This window comes from Dipodomys merriami, unplaced genomic scaffold (assembly GCF_024711535.1).
Source record: "Dipodomys merriami isolate MVZ:Mamm:240054 unplaced genomic scaffold, mDipMer1.0.p SCAF_23, whole genome shotgun sequence".
Taxonomy (NCBI): domain Eukaryota; kingdom Metazoa; phylum Chordata; class Mammalia; order Rodentia; family Heteromyidae; genus Dipodomys; species Dipodomys merriami.
In genome coordinates this window covers 15,130,093-15,137,900 of record NW_027203715.1, presented here as the reverse complement: position 1 = coordinate 15,137,900, position 7,808 = coordinate 15,130,093, and positions in this window count along the sequence as shown.

The following is a 7,808-nucleotide window of genomic DNA, read 5'->3' as shown; positions in this document are numbered from 1 at the left end:
ATAACACTAAAACTAACCTTAAGCCTGACCCTCACCCTCACATTCACCCTAATACTCACCCTCACACTCACCCTAACCCTAACCCTAAACCTAGCACTTAGCCATACCCTACCCCTAACCCTCACACTAACCTCCATCCTAACCCTCAACTTCACCCACACCCTAACCCTAAACCTTACCCTAACCCTCACCCTAAACCTCACCATAACCCTAACCCTAACCCTCACCATAACCCTAACCCTAACCCTCACCCTCACCCTCACACTACCCTCACAATAACTATTACGCTCACCCTCACCAAAACCCTAACCCTAACCCTAACCCTCAACCTAAACCTAATCCTAACCCTCACTTTCACCATAAACCTTACCCTAACCCTAAACATAAACCTCACCCTAACCCTCACCCTAAACCTAACGGTAAACCTAACCCTACACCTCAAACTAACTCTCACCTTAACCCATACACTCACCCTAACCCTAACCCTATCCCTAATCCTAACTCTAATACTAACCCTAACCATCACACTAACCCTATCCCAACTCCTCATCCTAACCCTAAACCTAACCCTAACCCTCATTCTAACTGAAACCCTCACCGTCACCGTCACTCTAACCCTAACCCTACCCTTCAGCCTAACCCTAACCCTAACCCTAAACCTCACCCTAACCCTCACCATAAAACTAACCCTCAGGCTCACCCTAACCCTAACCCTAACCCTAACCGTCAACCAAAACCTCAACCTAACCCTAACCCTAAATCTAACCCTCACCCTCACACTAACCCTAACCCTAACATTAACCCTAAACCTCACCGTAACCCTCACCCTAACACTAGCCCTCACCCTAAAAATCACCCTAAGACTAACCCTAACCCTAACCTTTACCCTACCCCTCACACTAACCCTAAGCCTAACCTAACACTAACTCTAATCTTAAGCCTCACCTAACGCTAACCCTAACCCTCACTCTCACCTTAATCCTAACCCTAACCCTAAATTTAACCCTCACCCTAACTCTAACCCTAACGCTCACTATCACCCTAACACTCACCCTAACACTAACCCTCACGCACAACCTAAACCTCACCCTAACCCGAAACCTCACCCTCACCCTAAACTTCACCCTCACCCTAAACATCACCCTGACCCTAACCCTCACCCTAACCCTAACCCTAATCCTCACCCTAACCCTAACCCTCACTTAACCCTAACCCTAACCCTAAACCTCACCCTCACACTAACCCTAAACCTAACCCTAACTCTCACCCTCACCTTAAACCTAACCCTAACCCTCACACTTACCCTCACCCTCACTGTAACCCTAACCCTCACCCTCACCCTCACCATAAGCCTAACCCTAACCCTATCACTAATCCTAAACCTAAACTTCACCCTCACCCTAACCGTAACCCTAACACTAACTCTCACCCTAACCCTAACCCTAATGCTATCCCTCAACTTAAACCTAACCCTCACCCTAAACCTAACCCTCAAACTCACCCTCAACGTCATCCTAGCCCTCACCCTAACCCTAACACTAACACTAACCCTAAACTTTTCCCTCACCCTCACCCTCAACCTTAGCATAACCCTAACCCTAACACTCACAATAACCTTTACCGTCACACTAACCCTCAACCTACCCATCACTGTAAGCCTAACCCTCACCCTCACCCTCACCCAAAACCTCACACTATTCCTCACCCTCACCCTAATACAAACCCTAAACCTAAACATAACCCTAAACCTAAGGATCACCCTAACCCTAACCGTAACCCTCACCCTAAACCTCACCCTCACCCTAACTCTAAACCTAACCTTAAACCTAAACCTAACCCTCACACTAACCCAAAACCTAAACCTCAATCCCACCCCACCCTAACCCTAAACCTAACCCTAACAATAACCCTAAACCTAAAACTCACCCTCACCCTTACCCTCACCCTCACCCTAAACCTCACCCTCACCCTAAACCTCACCCTAGCCCTAACCCTACCATCACCCTAACCCTAATGCTAACCCTAAACTTTACCCTCACCATAACCCTCACGCTAACACTTAGCTTTTCCCAAATCCTAACACTCACACTCACCCTATCCCTCACCCTAACCCTTACCCTCACCCTAACCCTTTCCCTCACCCTAAACCCAATCATAACCCTAACCCTCAACCTCGCCCTAACCCTAACCCTAACTCTAACCCTCACCCTAACCTTAAACCTAACCCTCACCCTAAACAGAACCGTCACCCTCAACTTCTACCTTATCCTAATGCTCACCCTAACAGTAATCCTCACCCTAACCCTAACCCTAAACCAAACCCTACTCCTCACCCTAACCTTAACCCTAATCCTCACCCTCATCCTTATACATACCCTAACCCTTACCCTCAACCTCACCCCAACCCTCATCTTAACCCTAACCCTAACTCTAAACCTCACCCTAACTCTCAACATAACCCTTAACCTCAACCTAACCCTAAACCTAATACTAATCTTATCTCTCACAGTAACCCTAAACCTAATGCTAACCCTAACTTTCACCCTCACTCTAAACCTTACCCTAACCCTTACCCTCACTCTAACCCTGACCCTAACCCTAATCCTCACACTTATCCTCACCCTAACCATAACCCTCACCCTAACCCTAACCTTCACCCAAAGGCTAACCTTAACCCTAACCCTCAACCTCACCTTCACCTTAACCGTCACCTTCAACCTAACCCTCACCTTAACCCTAGCCCTCACCCACACCCTAACCCTCAACCGAACCCGTACCCTCACCGTCAGGCTAACCTTCACCCTCACACTAAACATCACCCTAAACTTAACCCTCACCCTAACCTTAACCCTCACCCTAACCCTAACCTAACCCTAAACCTCATCCTCAGCCTAATTCTGACCATAATCCTAACTCTCACACTAACTCTAATACTCTCACTAAACCTAAACTTCACCCTCATGCTAACACTCACCATAACACTAACCCTCACCCTATCACTAACATTCTCGCACACCCTAACCCGAATCCTCACCCGAACCCTGAACCTGACCCTAACACTCACCCTCACACTAACCCTTAACTATAGCCTAATCCTCACCCTAACCCTATACCTAACCCTTACCTAACCGAAATCCTCACGCTCACCCTAACCCAAACCCTCATCCTAGCCTTCACCTTAACCCTAGCCCTCACACTAAACCTAACCCTCACTCTCAACGTCACCATCAACCTCAGACTAACCCTAAACCTAACATTCACAATAACACTTACTGTCACAATAACCCTCAACCTAACCCTCACACTAACCCTAACCCTCACCCTCAACCTAACTATAACCCTAACCCTAAAACTAAACCTAACACTCACACTAACCCTAAACCTAAACCTCAATCCCACCCTCACCCTAACCTTAACCCTAAACCTAACAATAACCCTAACCCTCACCCTAAACCTCACCCTAAACCTTACCCTCACCCTTACCCTAAACCTCACCCTCAACTTAACCCTCACCCTAAACCTAACCCTACCCTCACACTAACCCTAATGCTAACCCTAAACCTCACCCTCACCATAACCCTCACCCTAACACTTAGCCTTTCCCATATCCTAACATTCACACTCAACCTAACATTCACCCTAACCCTTACCCTCACCCTAAACCTAACCCTAACCCTAACCCTCAACCTCACCCTAACCCTAAACCTAACCATCACCCTAATCTTCACCCTAACCCTAACGCTAACCATAACCCTAACCCTACACCTCACCTTATCCCTCACACTAACCCTAAATCTAACCCTCAACCTAAGCCTCACCCTAACTCTTACCCTCACCCTAAACGTAACCCTAACCCTCATCTTCACCCTAACCCTAACCCTAACCCTCACACTAAACCTCACCCTAAACCTAAACCTCAACCCAACGCTAACACTAACCCTAACCCTCACCCTCTCACTAACCCTAACCCTAACCCTCTCCCTAACTCTCAGCCTAACCCTAACGCTTACCCTCACCCACATCCTCACCCTAACCCTCACCCTCACCCTAAACATCACACTAACCCTAACCTTCAACCTAACCCAAACCTAAACCTTATCCTCACCCTCACCCTCACTCTAACCGTAACACTAACCCTCACACTAACAATTAACCTACCCCTCACCTTAACCCTCACCCTAAACCTAACCCTCACCCTAAACCTCACACTAACCCTAATTCTAACCATAAGCCTCACACTCACCCTAAACCTCACAGTCACCCTAATCCTCACCATAAACCTAACCCTCACCCACACCCACACCCTAACCCTCACCCTCACCTTAACCCTCTCCCTCACCCTAAACATCACCCTAACCATAACCCTAACACTCACCCTAACCCTAACCCTAACCCTCACCCTCACTCTCAACCTAAGCCTAACCCTAACCATAATCGTAACTCTCACACTAACCCTAAAACTCAACCTAACCCTAATCTTCACTCTCACCCTAACCCTCACCGTAAAACTAACCCACAACCTAACCCTAACCCTAACCCTAACCCTAACCCTAATCCTTACCCGAACACTCACCCTTACCCTAAAACTCACTCTCACCATAAACATCACCCTAACCATAACCCTCAACTTAACCCTTACCCTAAACCTCACCCTCACCCTAACACTCATGCTAACCCTAACCCTCACCCTAATACTCATACTAACCCTAACCCTAATCCTTACCTGAAATCCTCACCCTCACCCTCACCCCTCAATCTAACCCTAACTCTCACCCTAGCACTCACCCTCACCCTAACCCTAAACGTACCCCTCACTGTCAACCTCACCCTCACCCTCAGTCTAAACTTAAACCTAACCCTAATCCTAAAGCTAACACTCACCCTCACCCTCATCCTCACCCTAACCATAACCATAACCTTAACCCTAATCCTCACTCTAACCTTCACACTAAACCTTACCCTAACCCTAAACCTAAAACTAAACCTAATCCTCATACTAAACCTAAACTTCACCCTAACCCTAACCCTAATCTTTATCCTAATCCTCAGCCTCACCCTCACCCTCAGCTTAAATTTAACCTTAACCCTAATCATAAACTTAACCCTCACCATCACCCTCACCCTAAACGTAACCCTAACTTTAATCCTCCCCCTCACCCTCACCCTCACCCTAACCCTAACTCTAACCCATACCCTAACCCTAACCCTAACCGAAAGCATAACCCTAACCTTCACCCTAACCTTAACCCTAACATTCACACTCACCCTAACCCTAACACTAAAATTAACCTTCACCATAACCCCCACCCTAACACTCAACCTAAACTTAACCCTAACCCTAAACCTCAACTTAACCCTAACCCTATCCCTCCACTAACCCGAACCCTAACCCTAACCCTAACTTTCACCCTAGCCCTCACCCTCAACCTTAACCCTAAACCCACCTCTCACCCTACCCTTCACCCTAACCTTCTCCCTAACTATCCCTCACCCTAAACATAACCCTCACTTTCAACTAAAACCTCACCCTTACCCTAACTCTAACCCTAATACTCACCCTCACCCTAACCCTCACCCTAACCCTAATCGTCACATTAAACGTATCCCTCAAACTAACCCTAAGCCTCACCCTAACCCTCAACCTAATCCTTATCCTCAGCCTAACCCTAACCCTAGCCCTCAACTTCACCTTAACCCTCAACCTAACCCTAACCGTAACTTTCACCATAAGACTCACCCTAACCCATACCCTAAAACTAACCCTCACCCACACCCTAACACTCACCCTCACCCTAAACATCACCCTACCCCTAAAGTAAACGCTAAACCTAAACCTCACTCTCACCCTATCCTTCACCCTAACCTTAATCCTAACCCTAACCCTCACCCTCACACTAACCCTAACACTAACCCGAACACTCACCCTAACCCTAACACTCACCCTCACACAAAATCTCAACCTAACCCTAAACCTAATCCTTACCCACCCTTACCCTCATCCTAACCCTCAACCTAACCCTAACCCTCAACCTAACCCTACCCTTAACCCTCCAGTAACCCTAAATCTCACTCTCACACTAACCCTCACTCTAACCCTACCCCTGACCCAAACACTCACCCTACCCCTTACCCTAACCGTAATCCTAAACCTAACCCTAACCTTAACCCTCCACTAACGCTAAATCTCATCCTAACCCTAACCCTACCCCTCTCCCTAATCCTCATCCAAACCCTAACCCTAACCGAAAACATCAAACTAACCCTCACACTCACCCTAATCCTCAACCTAGTAGTCAACCTAACCCAAACCCTATCCCTCACCTTCAAACTCAACCTCAGCCTCAGCCTAACCCTAAGCCTAAACCTAATCCTAACCCGAACACTCACCCTCACTCTAACCCTAAACCTAAACACAACCGTAACTCTCACCCTAACCCTAACCCTAACCCTAACAATAACCCTAACCCTAACCCTAAACATTACCCGAACCATAACCCTCACCCTAATCTTAACCCTAACCCTATCCCTAACCCTAACCCTCACACTAACCCTAACCCTCACCCTAAACCTAACCCTACACCTCAACCTAAACCGAATCCTAACCCTGAACCTAAACCTAACCCTCACCCTATCCCTATACCTAACTCTCATCCTAACCCTAACACTCACCCTCACCTTCACCCTCAACCTAAGTCTAACCCTAACCCTAAGCCTATCCCTCACACTCACTGTCACCCTAAACCTAACCATATCCCTAACCCTCACCCTAACCCTAACCCTCAACCCAACGCTAACCCTAACCCTAACCCTCCCCTTCACCCGAAGCCTAACCCTAAAACTCTCCCCGACCCTCACCCAAACACTAATGCTTACCCTAACCCACACCCTGACCCTAAACCTCACCCTAAACCTTACCCTCAACATAACTCCAACCCTAACTCTAATTCTCACACTAACCCTAACCCTAAACCTAACCCTCAACCTAACCTTAAACCTAACCCTCACCCTCACCCTCAACTTCACCCTAACCCTAACCCTAACCTTCACACAGACCCAACCCCTCACCCTAAACCTAACCCTAACCCTCAACTCAGCCTAAGCCTAATCCTAAGCCTAAACCTAATCCTAAACCTAACCCTCACCCTCACACTTAATCTAATCCTCACCCTAACAATAACCCTACCCCTCACCGTAACCCTCACCCTAACCCTAACCCAAACACTAAAACTCACACTAACCCTAACCCTAACCATAAGCTTCACACTCACCAAACCTCTGAGTAACCCTAACTCTCACCATAAACCTAACCCTCACCCACACCCTCACCCTCACCCTCACCCTAACCCCAAACTTCACCCTATCCTAAACATCACCCTAAACCTAATCCTAACCCAAACCCTCACCCTAACTCTAACCCAGACCCTAAACTTCACCCTCAATCTAATCTTCACCCTAACCCTAATCCTAACACTTACCTAAACGAAACCCTCACCCTAACCCTCACCCTAACCGTTACAATCATTCTAGCCCTCAACCTAACCCTAAACTTTACCCTCACCTTCACCCTCACCCTCATCCTCTGCCTAACCCTAACCCTGATCTTAATCCTACCCCTAACCCTCACCCTCACCCTCACCATCACTCTAACCCTAAACCTAACCGTAACCCTCATGCACACCCGTACCCTCACCCTCACCCTAACATTAACAGAAACCTAACCTTAACTCTATCCGTTACCGTAACCCTAACCCCCACCCTAATATTAACCCTAACCCTAACCCTAACCCTCACAATAACCCTAACCCTCA